Below are 20,019 nucleotides of genomic sequence, written 5' to 3'. Positions count from 1 at the left end.
AACTATGAACCTCCCCTCCAAGTGTTGTAGCTGTAGCCCTTACGGTTTCCGGGAAAAAAATACTTGAATGGGAGTTTTTTCATTTTCCCATTAAAGTCAATGGGGAAATGTATGCACTAATAAATCAATATCAAGTATCTCTTAGCAAAATGGATGCACACGATTCCCGGTGAGGCCGGTGAATTTGACATATATAGTGTGGGGAAAAAAACTGTGGGAGGAGTAGCGGGACAAATTAAAGTTTATAGAATAAGAATAAAGTCAGAAGAGTAGGCTACTATAGTCTGGTTGCCCTGTTGCGGCAACCACACTAACTAGACAAAATGTTGGGCTGGACTAGTGGACAAGAGGTCCAATAAAAGTAAGACAAGTGTTTGTTTGTGTGTTGTTTGCGCTCAGGAGTTGCACTCTGAAAATAGCTCACAAAGCTCACTACGAGTCGCGCTGCGACTTGTTGTGAGCTTGTAGATCAGATATTTTCAGCATGCAACCAGGTGTAAAATCAGCCATTACGACGCCATCAAGGCCTGCCAAAATACATTTTTATCCAAAAAATCAACTGTAGATTTAGTCGAGTAAAATCTTTTGATATTTAGTCGAAAACTAAAACTAAAACTTTTCCGGTGAGATGAAAAATATGACTAACCTAAATGAAATTTTATTCAAAAGACTATGACTAAACTAAATAAAAATTAACACTGTTTGACACTATCATCAGTGTTAAATTGTTTACACATTATTTTTGCTAATAGCATAGGCTGAAATTCACGTCCATGTGTATTGTCAGAACCTTTACATACACATAACACTTATTTTAACAAACAATATAACTACAATGTAACTATATCACATTTAAGTGTTTGGAACATGCTTGTCACATGATGTGAAATTAGTCATTTCATCCATCCAAATGAGAAACAAACAACAACAAAAAAACGATTCCATTTGACTGTTGATACAGTATGCATGATGTGGTCATAGTGCATTGTTTCTATAGTACAGGCCAATATGAAAGCTTGCTGTTTGTGTATTATCTCATGTATCTCATGCCTGTACTTTTTTCTTTTTGCTAAGGTACGGTGTCTGCATTTTCTTCAAACCAACTCAAAATGGGATAATTCAACATGTCAAGCTCTCTGCCCCCCCCCCCCCCACACACACACACACACACACACACACACACACACAGACACACAGTTTGATCGATGCAAGCTCACTGCCAAAGCACTAAAGTCACACAGCTTTATCCCCGCCACCACACACACACACACACACGCACGCACACACACACACACGCACGCGCACGCACGCACACACACACACACACACACACACTCGAGGAGGCAGTGAGAGAGAGAGAGAGAGACACACACACACACACACACACACACACACACACACACACACACACACACACACTGTGCAGTTGAAGGGGGTACGGTATGGCCTGCCAAGTGCTGCTGGCAGCCACAGAGTAGCTGCTCAGTGTGGTGACTCAGCAGTACTGTAGTAATCACATTATGAGATGAAACGCGGCCTACATCACATATATCTGTCGCTGTCGCCGTGGGAAACCTTGTATGTCCAAAACCACTCATTTTATCAGTTTTTTAATAAAGTAGTGAAAATAGCCAATCTACAAGCCCACACAAACAAAGCCCACACAAACAACGTTTTTCACTACTTTTGTGCGACACTCTGATGAAGTATAGGGCATCACTTATTAAATATGGAGATACAAGGTTTCTGTCCGACAGCGAGGATATACTGTATAGGATGTATTATGCAATGGACACGTCCATGTTCAAATGGATATGAAATACTGTGTGCTTTTATCGAATGCCACACTGGAGCTATAGAGGCATCCATTGTGGCCAGATATGACTGCTCTGTTTGCTCTGTCTGTCTGTCTGTCTGTCTGTCTGTCTGCGTGAGTGCCTGCGTGCGTGCGTGCGTGCGTGTGTGTGTGTGTGTGTGTCTCTGCCTCTCTCTGTGTGTGTGTGTGTGTGTGTGTGTGTGTGTGTGTGTGTGTGTGTGTCTGTCTGTGTGTGTGTGTGTGTGTGCGTGTGTGTGCGTGCGTGTGCGTCCGTGTGTGTGCGTCTGTCTGTCTGTCTGTCTGTCTGTCTGTCTGTCTGTCTCTCTCTCTCTCTCCATAATAATTATAGCTACGAACAGACACAGGGCACACCTGGATCCTAGCACTGGGGAGGGATGTATTTTTTGTTTTCAGACTGAAACAGTAGCACACCTGGTTATTTAATGTTTATTCAACCTGTTGGGTCAGTCAAGGGCTCGGGGAACTGTTTTCTCATGAACTGTTTGTGTTTGGTCCAAAATACTCCCTCAGGAAAAAGAGTGTACACTTGTTGTTGAATTTCATTTCTGGGACAGCAAAGATGGCTATTTGGTTGACTGGAAAGAACAGAACAGAGGGAAATGGGAACGTAGACCCTGTGAAGGTACTGGAAGGACTGGTGGCAGCACGCCATAGAGTGGAGTTCACCTATCAAAAACTAGTGGACAATTTCGGGGTTTTAGACTTTTTTGGGCTAAGGAAGACATATTGGCCCTCATTTATCAATGGAGCGTAAAAAACGGCTTATATTTTTCCATAAATTCGGCCGTACACCAACGTCAAAATCACATTTATGAAGCATACGTCTGAAAACGAGCGTCATTTAAATAACACGCCCTTAAATATTCTTGAAACGGCCCGATTTTACGACATAAAGAACCAGAATACGACCAAACAAATCATGAGAAGCCAATAAGAAAGAGTTTCCCCCGCTCCCATCGCCACACACGCACACGCACGCTTTCTGTCACACACAAACACACACACACACACACACACACAGTGTCTTTCATGTAATCCATAACGGTACAATCTTTGTCACATAGGCTTGTAGCCTACATGAATTACATATTATGACACCAATCACATCGCCATGAATGGAATACGTTTGTATATTTATTTACCCCATACCGAGCAGTGCGCGTTCGAGATTCACTAAAATAAAGCAGTCATGTAGTGTAACTCCCTCCAAGCACAGACAGACACAAGTGGTTTCCTTGCTACTGATTTATTTGAAGGTGACTTCAATCCTCCAAATCCACCGTGAAAACTAAACAATAAACATAAAATACGCATGTTACATTAACATAGAAGACCTCATGCACAGCATGTAAAATACACATTTACCAGAGTAAAATACAGACAGTACAAACAAACAAATACCTCGTTGGCTGCATGCTACACATAAAGGGAGTACTCTTCAGTCTTCAGGTCCTTACTTATAACCCTTTCTTATGACTTCAGACAGTAACCTTTCTTATAACTTTTAGTTTAGACAGTCTCTGGTGACCAACACAAACGGAGCTTCTGCACCTTGCTGCTTCTTGCTTGCTGCTTCTTAATTGCTTAATGCAAAAGTCCTGTGTGAACCCATTCACATGAGAGCAGCCCAACGAGACACAGAACGTGACTTTGATACTTCAAAATAAAAGCATTACAACAACTTGATTCATAACCATGAAATAATGTACATAAATGTGACTTAAAATAACTTCTTAATTATGAACTTGGACTTTAGAGAAATGAAACAAATTATTAACTTATAGACGATGACAGCAGTTACACTCCCACCAAATCACACAAACCTTGACGTGGGATTTCTTTTAACACTTTTTAACCTCAAAATAAACCTTTTCTGTTATTAAACATTTACAATGAAATTTCAGGCAAAAACATTAACCATCATTTTTTGTTTTCTCTCCCTACCATCTGACCCTAGATAGCCTTCAGTGATACTGGCCAACTTCCGTTGGTTGGGTGGTGCCAGATCATCTTCTAGAAGGACATTGTCATTGACCTTCAAGTTCCTTCTTTTCTTGTGACACTTGCGTCTTGGTTCCTTGTGACTGTTCTTCAATACAGCCGGATGCTTCGTGTGTGTTCTTTCTTCATCCATGAATGGATTCAACTTGCACAGCTTACTGTCTTTGGTCTTGGTAACTGCTTTCTTGACGTTAGCAAGTTGTGCTTCTTTCCTTTCTTCTAATTTTGCACTTTCACTGGTTCTTTGTTTCACACCTTTATCTTCTTTGACTTCTTTTGCTTTAGTGCGACACACAAGAGCCTTGTGGAGTTCAGAATCATCTTTCTTGATTTCTCCCACCTTGCGTTCTCCGCCAGGTAGCTTCAGATCTTCGTGGGGCACTGGATCATCTTCTCCAGCTCTATCCTTTACTTGTTTCACTATGATGCGATGGCTGATTCCGATGGCATCGGCGTTGTCTACACAGGGATTCCCATGTCCAACAATACTCCATCCAAGGTCTGTACGCTGCGCATAAGGCTGGTTGTCATGACCAGACACAACTTCCCTTGGAAGTAGGGCTTGTGAGCAGTTGTACCCAATGAGCAGACCTACTTCGCAGTCCTTCAAATGTGGTATCTTATCTTGGAGATGCTCTAGATGGGGCCACGCTTTTGCAGTTTCACCTGTTGGTATGTGAGTTCTGTTGGCTGGAATAAACCCACGTGTGTAGACTGGTGGTAAGAAGATTCTTTTACTGGAGTAAAAGCCTCTGACTTTTAGATTGCTTACTCTTTGGGAGCTTACTACTGTAGATCTTGTTGTCATAGTAGAGAGCTTGAGCTTGACTTGTTCTTTATCTGCTTCCAACACTTCTGCTACGTTGTTTAGCACAAAGGTTGTGTCGCTTTGAGAATCCAACAGCGCATATACAAGTATTTCCTTTGCTGGTTGAGTCGTGGACGAAAGCCAGACTGGAATTATTGCAGCTGTTTGTACGTTAGCTTCGTGAAGTATTACTCTGTTTGAAATAACTTCTTGGTACTGTGATGATTGATCATTTTGATTTTCTTGACTTGTGCTTGGCTTAGTTTGTGGTGTGCTTTGGTCATCTTTGGCTCGCTCTTCATGCAGACAAGTAGGATGCTTCCTTTTGCACGTGTCGCAGACACTCCTAATGTTAAAACTTTTTGATTGGTGACCAGACTTGAGACAACCAAAACATAGTCTTTCAGCTTTAACAAATTTGACTCTGTCTGACACTGTTTTCTCCATGAACTTCCAGCATTTGTGCAACTCATGCCCTGTCTTCTCGCAGAGAATGCATTTTATGACAGTCTTTTCATTGGAGCTTGTGGTCAGTGTCTCTTCATTGGAACTTGTGTTCAGTGACTTTGCTCCAAAACTTTGTTGTCTTTGGGTTGTCAGCTTCACATCGTTTCAATGATTGCAGTGAAGTAACAGGGTTGCAGGCAATTTTTGCTTCTCTTGTTAGAAACCTGACAAACTGGCTAAAGGAAGGGAATTGGTTACTCTCTTCTTCTGTTTCAATAACCTTTCGATTCCATCTCGACGTGAGCCAATCGGGTAGCTTAGAAAGAATGTTCCTGTTCTCATTACAGTCATTTAGGATCTCCAATGTCTTGATGTGGACCATGGCAGCCTCACAACTGCGAAGAAAATCAGCGAACTCTCTGAGCTCAAAGCTGTCCTTAGACCCCATCTTAGGCCATGCTTGGAGCTTGTCTCTGTATGCCTTTGCAATGGTAAATGGGTTTCCGTATCTCTCCTCCAGAATCTCCCATGCTGCAACATAGGCAGATTCGGTTCCGAGCAGGAAGTAACCATCAAGTGCCTTCTTAGCTTGACCACCTATGTATCTTCGTAGGTAGTAAATCTTCTCTTTCTCTTGTATGTTCTTCTGGTCTATCAGTGTTTCAAATGACAGTTTCCAGTCGTTATACTTCAATGGATCCCCACTGAATATTGGAGGTTCAGGAATTGGGATTCTGTTGGCACTTAGAGCGCCTGCTAGCATCTTAACGAGCTCTGCTGTACTGTCATTGGAGGTGGTCACAACTTGTGGTACGGAAGACATATTCTTGGACAGAGGACTTGTTGGAGCAGGTACTTGGTTATCTGCTACGATCTCATATTCTAGTAGTATGTCTTTCCGCTCTTCTTTGATGCTCCCTTGATCATATACCAGCACTCTCGCTTGTGCTGCATTAAGACTTTTCACTGTCTCCAATTTCTTTATCTTTCTCCGCTTTTCCTCCATAGTCCTTTGTAGAGCTACATGCTCCTCTTCTAGTTGGGCTTTCATTTTAACATCCTCTTCCTCTCTCTGTATTCTTCGATTCCTCGTCCGATTCTTGCTGTAAGCGACGCTTTCTGACTGCTGTCTCGTGTTCAGCTAACTTCGTTTTAGCTTCTGCCTCAAGGAGGTCTAATTCCAATTGTTCTCTGTCTTGTTCTTCTATCACTTTTAGAACAGCTTGGTTTGCAGCAGCGTCAGCTACAGCTTCTTGTAGTTTTACAGAAGACTTGGTGGAATGCTCTGAGCGGCCTTTCAAGATAGAAGCGAAAGAGCTTGTATCACAGCTTGTGTTAAAGAGAGAGCCTGCTTCTGGCCATTCTGGCTCCTTTTCTGGAATCTTTCCATCCAGTCGACTTGTAGCTCTGGAGAGGATGAAAGTAGAAATCTCTACACACAGATCTACCTTTTGTCGTATGTCTTGCTCTGGTGTTGAGACTTGGCGTAGGTCATCATAAGCACATGTAACATCTGCAGAAAGCCTCTTAACTTCTCGAATGATATCGTTAATAACTGTATCAGGCAAAGGCCCTGTTAGCGATAATGGCTTCTTAGCAGTTTTAGCCTGCGATCTCCATTTGGCGTAACTGTAGGTGAACCTTTGTTGAAAAACTTTAATTTTGTCTGCTTGCATTTCTTTACCCTTTTCTGTTAGAGTTTTTACTCTTTCACTTCGTCTCAGCTCCTGAGCTTCCTTTGGCTGTTTCTCCTCTTCAGCACCACTCACTTGACCTTCTTCAGGTTGGGTTTGGGAATCCTTACTATCCCTAGTACTGTCCCTTACCTGTACTGTAGGCTCACCAGACTGTGACATTTTTAATCACTTCTTAAATTAAACCCACTTTGTAAATACCTTTTTAAATTGTTCAAAAAGGTCAACAGAAAATATTGACAGTAAATGAATTCTCTAGATCAACTTTTAGATGAACTTGTACTATGTAGATATCACTTAAATGTAATATGTAAATATCTTAAAGTTTTAAATAAATCAAAAAATCTTAAATTCAACCTTTAAATATTACCTTTCAAACACTCAATTTAAACCACTTCAAAATGTAGATATAAAAACTTAAATGTCAATGGCAGTTAGAAAACTTCAATATCAAATGGCAAATACCTTCACTTATTTTTTGCAAAATGAAAAACACTTTTAGCTTGAAAACATCAAAAAGAGAAAACATTAGAAAATGTATTGTCCCCTTTTTAACTTGGCAATATATCAAAATGAAATCAGAAAATATAGTGTCCTTTTTTAACTTAGCACTTTAACTGTGTCTTGTATAATGACAAGCTTCAATTAAATTGAATGAGCAGATAAGTCCAAAACTTTTTACCACACACTCCACGTGTCTTCAAAACCCTCTTCTTAGAGCACTGTTGTTAGTGTCCAGTTCTTTATGGCTTTGTCTTGAAAACGTTGTGATTACCTTTGTATCTTCTGTGTGTGTGTGTGTGAGAGGGGGGCAAGAGAGGGGGGGTGGGGGGGGGGCTTGGTTTTGTGCTCATCTGTCAGTCCTTGATGACGAAAACTCCGTGCAGCTGCGCTGTCAGTCCTTGATGACGAAAGCTCCACTCAGCTGCGCCTGGTCCTTTGATCTTAACGACCGTCAATTAACGTTGTCCACTGCGTCGATGAACAGTGCGAGTTTTCACTGTAACTCCCTCCAAGCACAGACAGACACAAGTGGTTTCCTTGCTACTGATTTATTTGAAGGTGACTTCAATCCTCCAAATCCACCGTGAAAACTAAACAATAAACATAAAATACGCATGTTACATTAACATAGAAGACCTCATGCACAGCATGTAAAATACACATTTACCAGAGTAAAATACAGACAGTACAAACAAACAAATACCTCGTTGGCTGCATGCTACACATAAAGGGAGTACTCTTCAGTCTTCAGGTCCTTACTTATAACCCTTTCTTATGACTTCAGACAGTAACCTTTCTTATAACTTTTAGTTTAGACAGTCTCTGGTGACCAACACAAACGGAGCTTCTGCACCTTGCTGCTTCTTGCTTGCTGCTTCTTAATTGCTTAATGCAAAAGTCCTGTGTGAACCCATTCACATGAGAGCAGCCCAACGAGACACAGAACGTGACTTTGATACTTCAAAATAAAAGCATTACAACAACTTGATTCATAACCATGAAATAATGTACATAAATGTGACTTAAAATAACTTCTTAATTATGAACTTGGACTTTAGAGAAATGAAACAAATTATTAACTTATAGACGATGACAGCAGTTACATGTAGGCTATTCCCCATGAGACAGTGATCCCGTGCCGCCACGTTAATAAGAGATTGGAGCGTCGGGTTTATATCCTTAACCCAGCAGGTCGTAGCCTACATAACTCCATACCATAGGACAAAAATGCCAGGGCTGAATTTTGGTCCCAGTCCGGCCCTGGCCAACGCCAACAACTGCTCTCGACCAGACGTGAGGTAGGCTGAAGGCAACGCCAGGATATATTGATAAATGCCGAAAGTTGCGGTGATCTCGCCGTTTGGTCTGCACCGCGTTGATAAATGAGGGCCAATGTGTTCAGTGCAGGAGGGAGAATTGTGCCTATATTTTTTAACAGTTTTTTTTTAACAGAAGTGATGTCTTTCTTTTTTTTCTCTATAAGTTGAGTGATGCATAAAGTGTATTATTTTTAACTGTGTATTTCAGTGTTTTAATAAAGATGCTTTTTTTCTTCAAAAAAAATTTATCCCACGATTTTGTAACCCATTTTTTCACTCAGTGCCAACTGTCTAAGTAATCATGGGCGCTACACTCCCTCTGCCAGCCTAGGGAGAGCCTAGAACCGAGCTCATGCCTCCTTCAATGCATGAGAGCTAGCAAGCCGCTAGCTTATCACCTGACAGGGGGGAGGTTCCCTGGTTAGACGTAGCACGTGGAAGTAACACGTTATTCCAACCAGTTCCTTTCCCCTCCATCAGGCGCTCCGGCTGACCAGGGGGAGGCAGTATAGAGACCAGGATTACTGCATGTTTTTGTGAAGGTACCTATCCTAGGAGAAACGGGGAGAACATCCAAACTCCACACAGAGAGGCCCTTTCGCCAACCCCACCTAGGGTATATCGGCGCTGATGACGCGGAGGAGAGGACACGCCCCCAGCGCCCACAGCGTCCCCGGCGGGAATCAAACCCAGGACCTTCTAGCTGTGAGGCAATAGCGCTACCGACTGCACCACCGTACCCCCATAAAGGTGCTTTTAAAGGTCAAAGGTCTCTCTCTCTCCCTCTCCCTCTCTCTTTCGCTCTCTCTCTCTCTCTCTCTCTCTCTCTCTCTCTCTCTCTCTCTCCCATCCCCCTCTCTCTCCCCCTCTATCTCTCTGTGCCCCCCCCTCCCTCCCTCTCTCTCTCTCAGTCCCAGTCTGTATTATTCTCCACTGTCATTCTCTCTCTACACACCCCATCTGCATTTCTCTTGATGTCTTCCTCTGCCTCTAAATTTTGAATTCCCACCCCGCCCCAAAAAAGCACACTGAAAAATGGTGAGAACAGTTGAAATGGTCAGTCGGGCCAATGGCAGTTAATGTGTTAATGCCTATTTTCAAACATACAACAAAAATATAATAATTAGTAGCTCTGAGCACCCCTGTTGAAGACCAATGCTTTATAGAGTCCTCCCACATAACAAAATTAATATATAAAAGATTTGTATTTTATGCTGAGTCCTCCAATTCTCCATCAGTCATGGCAGCCAGTTCCCACCTGATGTCGTGTGGGAGTTCTGACTGCTCCAGACTGTACTGGAGAACCGCTAGCAATAACGTCTTAAGACTAGGACTCAAGTCTAAGATGCACAGGTCATTGTCGAACGTGTCCCGTCCTTTATATCCGCCAAAGATGATGACACGATTTTCCACCATGCAACAGCAGTTTTTGTTTCATCCAAAGCGGGTCATTCACCTTGGGCTTAACCTCCTTCCAGGAACAGGTCTCTGGACTGAATCTCCACATATCATTGCAGGTCCCTGTCTCCAAATTGTTATTAATGAAGGTCATACCACCAAATATGTACAGCTCTCCATTGTAGGCAAAGGCTGAATGCTCGGCACGTCTTATTGGTTGAAGCTGTGCATAAGGTGTGCTCAACCAATAGTTGGTCTCTGTGTCAAACACACTGATATTGATATATATGTAGTCCCAGCCTATGTCCACTGGGTCCTCGTCCCCAAAACCCGAAAATACAAACATCTTTGTCCCGATTATGGTGGCAGAGTGAACCGATGAAGCAGGTGGCGGCCTGCCTACAGTGTTAATTGAAGACCAGACCATTGTGGTGGTGTCCAGCTTGTAGAAGTCATTAGTGTGGTCAGTCAACTTGGTCTCTCCTCCATAGACATACATGACCTTCCCCAATACACAGGCTGAGTGGCCGCACCTCGCCTCTGGAACGGTTCCAGAAACCTCAGAATTGAGCCATATATGGGTGTCGACATCAAACGCATAAAGCACGTTGTTGCAAAGTGTACGCATATTCTCTCCTCCCCAGATGTAAACGATATCTTCCATGAGCACAGCTGTGTGGCCAGTGCGACTACAGGGAACCTCGAGGGGATGTTTTCCTCTTGTGGTAGTCACTGGGGACAACGTCGTCCATCTCAGAGACACTGTGTTGAAGACGTACACATTGATGTGATCTTCTTGAGTTTTCCTAACGTTACTATCCCAGCCTCCAAAGACGTACACTTTGGGTCCAACTGCGACAACAGCAACATCATGGGTAAAATGTGGGGCTCCTCGCGGCTTCACTGTACAGCAAAAAAAATTGACACACCAGCACCACGCTGCTTAAAATCCAATTTGCACCGTTTTGTTCTGTACATTTTACACGCCTAACGCTTACATTGGAGGCCGGTCTATGACGTCAGTACTATGATGTCGGTAGGGTGGCGTCATAGAATCTCCACATTTGGGAAACGTTTCTTCCCAAAAATGGACCATTACGGGTCCGTTTTTGGTTCCATATGTACACTCTCAGACTTAAAGGTAGGGTAAGTGATACTTTCGTTAAAATAAGTGTTAAATAGCTCTATACTCATTGCTATAGAGTGTTTGTTCAGTAAAAGGAGTCTCCCATGTCTCTCCAGTTCTTTATTAAACAGAAAATGCACGCGCGCCGACCAGTTACACAGGCAGGACAGACGGTAAGCGGTCCACGCGCACATTACCGCTCGGATCTGCTGTGATCGCACCGCCATCATCGTTGTTTTGAAAACAAATAAAGAAAAACTCACCACGATCCAGAGATCTTGCAGCCCGTGCTTGCTCGCGCGCACAAGGGTTTCATGGGACTGCCCGCACGCCTCACCGTCGCTGTGACTCCGTGGATGAAGTTTTATTTCTTCGTTATATGGATAGATCCGTGCCATTGGAGAGGACTAAGGTATGCTTGTGTGCGTCTGTGTCTGTGTGTGTGTGTGTGTGTGTGTGTGTGTGTGTGTGTGTGTGTGTGTGTGTGTGTGTGTGTGTGTGTGTGTGTGTGTGTGTGTTTGTGCGCGCGCACACACAGACAGTGTCTGCCGTGTGAAAATAGCCGATCTACAAGCTCACAACCTCTGAGCTTGTAGATCGGCTATTTTCCTAATACGTTTTATTATATTATGTAATAAACTGCTGTGTGGACTATTAGTCAATTTTAGACCGACATAGTCGTAGTACACATATCTTACCGTGGTGCCCCAGCTACGCCAGGAGCTGATTTCACAGTTTTTCCTCTGCGCGATTTTCCTGTCAATACAGGGTTTTTTTAGACACCAGTGCCTTTGGTTGAGCTGCCTGCGCACCTACAACATGATCAGTGTAGGTAGATTTGATTTTGAGCCTTGTATGAACCGTCGGAATCGAGCAACACAGTGTAATACGACACAAAAGCATCACCGGGCCAAACAGGAGATACATCTAACGCAGCCTGTTGAACTAATCAATGGTAGGTTTGATTTCTAGCCTATATTCCACTTTAAAATGATGCGGATCAAGTAACACTTTTGACAGAGAGAGAGAGAGAGAGAGAGGGGGGGGGGGGGGGATTCCGTAGCCTACGGACCATGTGCCCCAAAGTTTTTTTCAACAGCAACATATAGATAAATAGAAAGGGATTCTACCGTTGCGCCTCAGCCTTAAATGGCCAGTCCGGTGCTTCACAGGGGTGGGGACAACAGAGTCATGAGTTTGAAAGACCGAAACGTCAGTCTATGTATACTTGCACCTAAATAAATAAAAGGCTCAAAATGTCCGTGTTGCTCCAGCGTTGATCTCTTCTGCATATAGATAAATACATTTGACAAAATACAGCGAAATCCCAAAATGATGAGTCTTAATCTAAAGCAAGCAATAGAATAATTGCAAACAAATTCAAAGTTTAGCCTATCAATATCATATAAGTAGAGTGACCTCACCGCTCTGATGGACAAGAAATAAATAATCCTTTTGCAAACAACATCCATGTTCTGTTAGTTTATCAACTATGATCTAAATGGGAAGTTTATTTCAGCAGCTAGAATGTGACAGTATATTAGCCCGCTTTTTGTGCGCAGCACAGTCGTTTAAGTGAATTGCTTTCACCTGTTGTACAGCTCGTGTGGAGTGTGCGCAACAGGGCAGATCCCTGCCAGGTCAGGATGACCTACCCAGGCAAATGAAATTCATTAGCAGGCATAGTAGCCAATTAGATTGAAATCTGCTAAAACTGACTCATATACTGATACAGAACCATATATTGGCTATATATTGTCGCTGTCGGGTGAAAACCTTGTATGTTCCTTTTTTATTATTATTATTATTTAAAAACAATTTAAAATGGTGAAAATAGCCAATCTACAAGCTGTAGGCCTAATTATTAATAATTAAGAAATATATTTATATATATATTTTAAATAGTGACAAATCAACTAAAGTCATTATGAGTTCAAGTTCAATCACATTTAATTTGAATGAAAATAACTTGTGGGGAAAATACATAAGATCTCTAATAAGTGAATCTAATGTGATTATGTGAACACATTATTTTGTTAAATAAATGGGTTATATTTCACAGATAGCCATACTATTCTTATACTATATTAAAATAAAATCATCCTTAACCTTCAAGTTGGATCCATTATTGGATAAAATTGGACTTTTATGGCCTTCCTGCCCTGGCATTTGGCCTTGGTGCCCTCAAAAAAATTACAACACCAAAGGTCAAGTGGCCTTGCCCCTAAAATGACGAAATTCCAGGCCTGCCTGGCACCCATTGGAATTTGCAGGTTTTGATGTCACTGCTTCAGTGGTTCTCAACCTGTGGATCGGGACCACAACGGAGCTCAAGGGTCCAGTTCAAATACGATTATTTTGGGGGGTCACAGCCTGAACCACTGCATAGATTATTGAATCAAGTCCATTTGGTTGCAAATGTTTGTGAACAGAGACATCTCACTGTGTGAGAGAGAGACAGACAGACAGACAGAGGGGAGGAAGTCAAATAAAATGGGGGTCCCCAGTTCTAATATGATTATTTTTGGGGGTCACAGCCTGAAAAGGTTGAGAACCACTGCATAGATTATTGAATCAGGTCCATTTGGTTGCAAATGTTTGTGAACAGAGACATCTCACTGTGTGAGAGAGAGACAGACAGACAGACAGACAGACAGACAGACAGACAGACAGACAGACAGACAGAGGGGAGGAAGAGAGGAAGAAGAAGAAGAAGAGAGGGCTAGCTTGTACTGTAGATCTGCTATTTTCACAATATTTATCTGTGGAACCAGTCAAACAAAATGGGGGTCCCCAGTTCAAATATGATTATTTTGGGGGGTCACGCCCTGACATCCCTAATTTTTGCCAGACCCAAGGGGTCGGCCTACATGAGGCTTTGTCAGTCGGTCTGTCCCTCTTTTCCTGTCCTGTCCCTCTTTTCCTCTGCACACACGTCATGCGAAGTCCGGCCATTCAGATTTCAACCACCAGGGGTCTGGCAGTACCAGGTCTCCTGGTTCCCTTGTTGCCAGACCCAAGGGGTCGGCCTACATGAGGCTTTGTCGGTCGGTCGGTCGGTCGGTCGGTCTGTCCCTCTTTTCCTGTCCTGTTCCTCTTTTCCTCTGCACACACGTCATGCGAAGTCCGGCCATTCAGATTTCAACCACTAGGGGTCTGGCAGTACCAGGTCTCCTGGTTCCCTTGTTTTTCACAAATTGTCATAAATGGCATACAAGAAAAAAAAGCTGATCTACAAGCTCAGGAAAAGCTTGTAGATCTGCTATTTGTTGCTGTGAATACAGGTGTGTCTTGAGATTTTGACTTGCCCATTGGTGTGGCTTGGGCACAAAAGGTTTGAAAACCACTGCAGTATAGAATATTGGACTGGAAAATAAGTGTTCTCATGAAGCTCTCGATGACCAATTTATTGTAGTTGCACTTTGAACTTTATTATATTATTATTATTATTTATTATATGAATGTATGAATGAAATGTATATAACTTGAGTTGATTTTTTTTGTTTGAAATATGCTGAAATAAGCTTGCACTTTGGAGTAAAACAGAGCCATACATGTACACTCAAAAGCAGTTTTTTAATGATTCTTTATTATAAACAAGTATTGTTTACATGACTGATGTCAATGAAGGCGCAAAATAAATGTCAAATCACTTTTGAAATCATTTTTATGCCTCTAATTGTTTCTTTCACTAAAATGCTCATAACTCTGATTCTAAAGAAATGCAGCATTGTTTTGTGAAAACAAGCTGTATTCAACTACCAATAGCTAAAAAACAGAACATGCTATGTCAAAGATATTTGAACATGTAAACATTTAAAATGAACTATTCTTCGATTCTGCTTGGGCCCCCACCCTGCTTTAGACCGGCTGGCACCCTCGTGGTATTTGCAATTAAGAGGAAGAGTTGAAAGATAGGCGTTTTCTGCCCCTGGGTGGAACACTGCCCCCTGGGTGGAACACGTTTTCAGGTGTTTATCATGTTTATCAAGCAGTTGGGTTGGAGGAGGGATTACAATGGGTGCTGTGATGGCTGACAGCAGCCACACATAGAGACTATAATGTGTGGTAACTCTTCCTTTTGGTTTATATATTTATTTTAAGTTGGACATTATTAACAAGTTGAAATTACATCATTTATTGTTTGTTTTTCTATGAGTTTATTTGCATTTGATACCAGTGCTGTGGGAGGTTGCTGACTGACATATATGGACATGATGGGCTGGCCAAAGCAATGGGGATCAGCTGCTCCAGATTGACAGCTAATCTGGAGAAATTGGACTGCACCACAGTCCCTCTGTACCATGGGGTGGGGCAGGGGTTTTGAGTGTGTGTTTCTATGGTAGTTTTTTTTTTTTTTTTCCCTTTTGTGTTAACAGTGGTCTGACCCGTCCCTATATATGTCCACCTCCTGTGTCATTCTGGTTAGTTAGTTCAGTTTTCAGTTGTGTTGTTCAGTCTGTTTAGTTATTTAGTTTGATTTGTTTATTTTGAGCACAGTTATTGTTTGTTATCTGTTAAACCATTATTTTGAAGCGAAACACAAAAAGAGAGAAATAAATACAAAAAAATGAACTTTATTTTAAACCAACAACCACGTTTCCCTGTGTCTCTCCTTCCGACCAACTCGGTCCCTGACAGATGGTGGCAGTGGTGGGATAACGGTGGAGAGCACAGGTTTATTTATTTTTTTCAATACATTTTTTCCAAACCCTGATGAGCCATGAATCGTGGCAGAGGAGGAAGACGACCACCAAGACCAATACAGGACGAGGAGGATAGTCCAGACTCTGGAGCCACTGGAGGGGACACTGGGGAGATCAGCCAAGAGCCAACACTGGCAGACTTGGCCGGTATTGTTCAGGCCCACATGGCAGGTGATGAACCTGATCGACAGGCCGAAGAAACAGTGTCTCCAGAGGTTCTCCAGACGTCACTACCTCAGCATGGAGGTGGCCAACCTGTGGATTCTCACACCACACTGGTAGTGTGTTGTGAGAGGGGTTGTTGGTGTGAGGCTGCTGACCTGGTAAATGGCTTGTGTCGTCTCTTGCATGATGGACGCGAGGGACGTGATGGACGTGAGGGACGTGAAACGACGTGAAGCGAGAAACGTGAAATGTGAAGCGAGTAACGTGAAGTGAGAAGCGTGAAGTGTGAGGGGATCCAGACTGACCATAAAGCCCTCCAGTGGATGCAGCTGATGAAGGACACCAATGGCCGCCGCATCACAAGGTGGTACCTGGCCATGCAACCTTTCCACTTTACAGTGCAGCACATACCTGGCAAACTCAACGTGACTTCAGATTATCTCTCGCTGTTTCAGCGAGAGCTCCGAAGGGGGGGAGTGTGTGATGGCTGACAGCAGCCACACATAGAGACTATAATGTGTGGTAACTCTTCCTTTTGGTTTATATATTTATTTTAAGTTGGACATTATTAACAAGTTGAAATTACATAATTTATTGTTTGTTTTTCTATGAGTTTATTTGCATTTGATTTGACTGAGTTTTCTTTTGAGTTACCAGTGCTGTGGGAGGTTGCTGACTGACATATATGGACATGATGGGCTGGCCAAAGCATTGGGGATCAGCTGCTCCAGATCGACAGCTAATCTGGAGAAATTGGACTGCACCACAGTCCCTCTGTACCATGGGGTGGGGCAGGGGTTTTGAGTGTGTTTCTATGGTAGTCTTTGTCTTTTTCCCCTTTTGTGTTAACAGTGGTCTGACCCGTCCCTATATATGTTCACCTCCTGTGTCATTCTGGTTAGTTAGTTCAGTTTTCAGTTGTGTTGTTCAGTCTGTTTAGTTATTTAGTTTGATTTGTTTATTTTGAGCACAGTTATTGTTTGTTATCTGTTAAAGATGCAGTGCCATGATTTCTTTTCCGCCTAAAAAATGATCAGGTATTATGATTATACTAGGAGAAATAATTTTCCCCAAAAAGTGTACAGAAATGGCTAAAATTATGTTTTTATGTGGCCACACCCACCAGGTCATTATGTATGCGTGGTTGTCAGGTGGGTGGTATTCTATCTGAGTTAGCCACACCCCACAATGTTAAGTGAGTTGTGGTAGGCCGTCCCCTGTTATTGTGAGGTCATCAAAACAGGGTATTTCCAACGGGCATTTTGACTCCGAGGCTTTCAGCTTTCAGGAAGAAACCAAGTACACAGGGAAGGCAAATTTGCACATTATAACAACACCTGGAGGTCTATTAGAGTAATGTTAACTTTGTAGACACGTGAAAACCAGAAAAGGCTCAAAACTATGGTACTGCATCTTTAAACCATTATTTTGAAGTGAAACACAAAAAGAAAGAGAAAAAAAAATACAGAAAAATGAACTTTATTTTAAACCAACAACCACGTTTCCCTGTGTCTCTCCTTCCGACCAACTCGGTCCCTGACAGGTGCGTTCGAAAAAACAGCACTGAGCACACTGGCCAATACAAACTAATAGGCGAGTGTGCTCCGGTGCGCAATTTCCGAACGCACCCAATATGTTGCCATTTGGTGGCATAAGTATATAAGTCACCAGCATTCATAGTTGACTGAGGTCGAGGGCTGAGGTGGTTCCCATACAATTCTGTTTTGCTGACATTGTAAGCCTCGTATCTCCTTTTGATATCAAATATATATCACCGATTCTTTTCAAACTGTGAATGTGTCTCTCTCTTATTCTGTCTATCTTATTTGACTAAGTTCCCATTCAGATTTCCCGGACAGCTATCAACTCACTTTCTTTTTATTTTCTTTTTTTTTTGATATTCCATGTGTTCATAGTCATAGCACAAAATACTCTGTGGGTCCTCAAATATGAGTCAGAATGGTCAAAATGCCTGGCACTGGCTGCAGCCTGTTCTAGAAAACCTCTGGCAGTGAATGTGTTAATGAACAGCTAGCACATACATTTTCAGGTAGGTTGCCAATTTCAGCCAATCAGGAGAAAGTACCCATGTATCAGCTTACAATTGTATAGTGTTCCAGTTCCAATTTGGTCAGCTCATTTATCTGTGGCATCACTTCCAATTGCACTTTTAATCTTCATCCTGTACACGTTCTCAAGATTCTTCCTGTCTCTCCATCTCTTTAATAAACAGAAAATATATTTTCAGATGGGTCATTAATCATTATCGGCTTCAATTTTACAGTTTATGTTCCAGTTCAAATTGTGTCTGCTCATGTCTTTGTGTCATCACTTCCCATTCCCAATGTCACTTGTTTATCCTGTAGACAGTGAGTTGTCTCTACTGATTGGTATGTGTGTGTGTATATATATATATATATATATTCATTCGAAATAAATAACTAAATTCTTCCGCTTTTGCATTTTTTTCCCATAAATCAGTGCTATTGAACGCCCTTTACGTCTGTGTGTTGATTAAAAAAATATTGAACCAATGACAAGTATTAAAACACGCTTCTGACAAAACCAGCTAACTCCATTGGATCCTCAAACTTTCAGCTAAACCAGCTAACTCCACCAAAGGGGGGTGGAGTTAGCTGGTTTTACTGACTCCAGGCTCCACCCCCTTTTGACCTCCAACCTCACTGTGAACTTTGAGGTCCATCCAGCTGTTCTTATCAATGATGAACAAAACCTCCTAACTCCACTTTTTGTTTTGTTTTTGTCATTTCCTGAAAAAATATTTTGGAGTTAGCTGGTTTCTGCCGCACAGCAGATCCTCCGCTTAGTAATATGCTTAAATTCAGCGGATCGTCTCGTCTGATCTGAGGTCGCAACGGGTTGCTGGCGGTATAGTTTTATATAAACTGCTCAAAAAAAGTTTGGAAACGTGGCATTATTATTAAACGTGGCATCTTTCCATGGGGGCAGTGCTGCTGCTTGGAGCATACACACAACCTCAACAAAGTTGCAGAACCCATGTCCAGGTGCCAGTCACTCACCTGTGAGGCAGTCACACACCTGTGACTACTGGCACACGCCTCTCAGCATGTGTGCTGGCAGATCGCTCAAAACAAGATTACCAACAGAAGCATATTGGGTGATTTTGGCAAATATTTGGGAGGCGCTACCCACACGTTTAGTTGTGTTGCTCATTCCACGAATGCCCGATCCTTACAAGCTGTACCTCGTTGTAAAGGTGACTAATCAACGATAAAAATGATTCAAAATACAATACCAATTGGTATTATTAAAGGAGAGATATAATTGACCGAAGTTAGGTTTCCTTACTTTTTTTGAGCAGTTTATTTATAAAGAAATGATATTCATATAGAGATATATACGTATGGAGCAATTTTGTCATAATTTGACACTTTTCTTTTCCTTCAGGTGCACTATTGTGTAATTGCGATATCATGATATGTGTAGACTTGTATTGAAAACAAAGTCACCCATCGTTTTTCACGCCTGTATGATGTGACAATGACAGTGACAGTGACAGACTGACTGTGACAACAATACACCTGAAGAAGCTGAGTATCTAATGATGATGGGTGTGATTTACTGAGTGACAGGCAGGCAGTCATGGTGGAAAAAGTACTTTTTTTTTTTTACTTAAGTAAAAGTATCAATACTGCAGTGTAGAGATACTCTGTTAGAAGTAAAAGTCCGGAATTCAAAATGTACTTGAGTAGAAGTACAAAAGTATTGGTATCACAAATGTACTTAAAGTACCAAAAGTAGAAAGTAGTCATTATGCAGAATGTCCTGTTTCACAAAGTATCATTATGTATACGATGTATTAAAATAGTTTGAAAATAGCAGATCTACAAGCTTACAACGCGTCGCTTTGTGAGCTTGTCGATCTGCTATTTTCAAATGATGGAAATGTATAAGGTTGAAGTGGTTAATGTATGTTATGTAATAATAATACAAATCTAAGTTTTAAAAAATTAAGTATCTAGTAACTAAAGT

The sequence above is a fragment of the Gymnoscopelus braueri genome (assembly GCF_963280865.1).
Source record: "Gymnoscopelus braueri genome assembly, chromosome: 24".
Classification (NCBI taxonomy): Eukaryota; Metazoa; Chordata; class Actinopteri; order Myctophiformes; family Myctophidae; genus Gymnoscopelus; species Gymnoscopelus braueri.
This window is presented reverse-complemented; position numbering follows the sequence as displayed.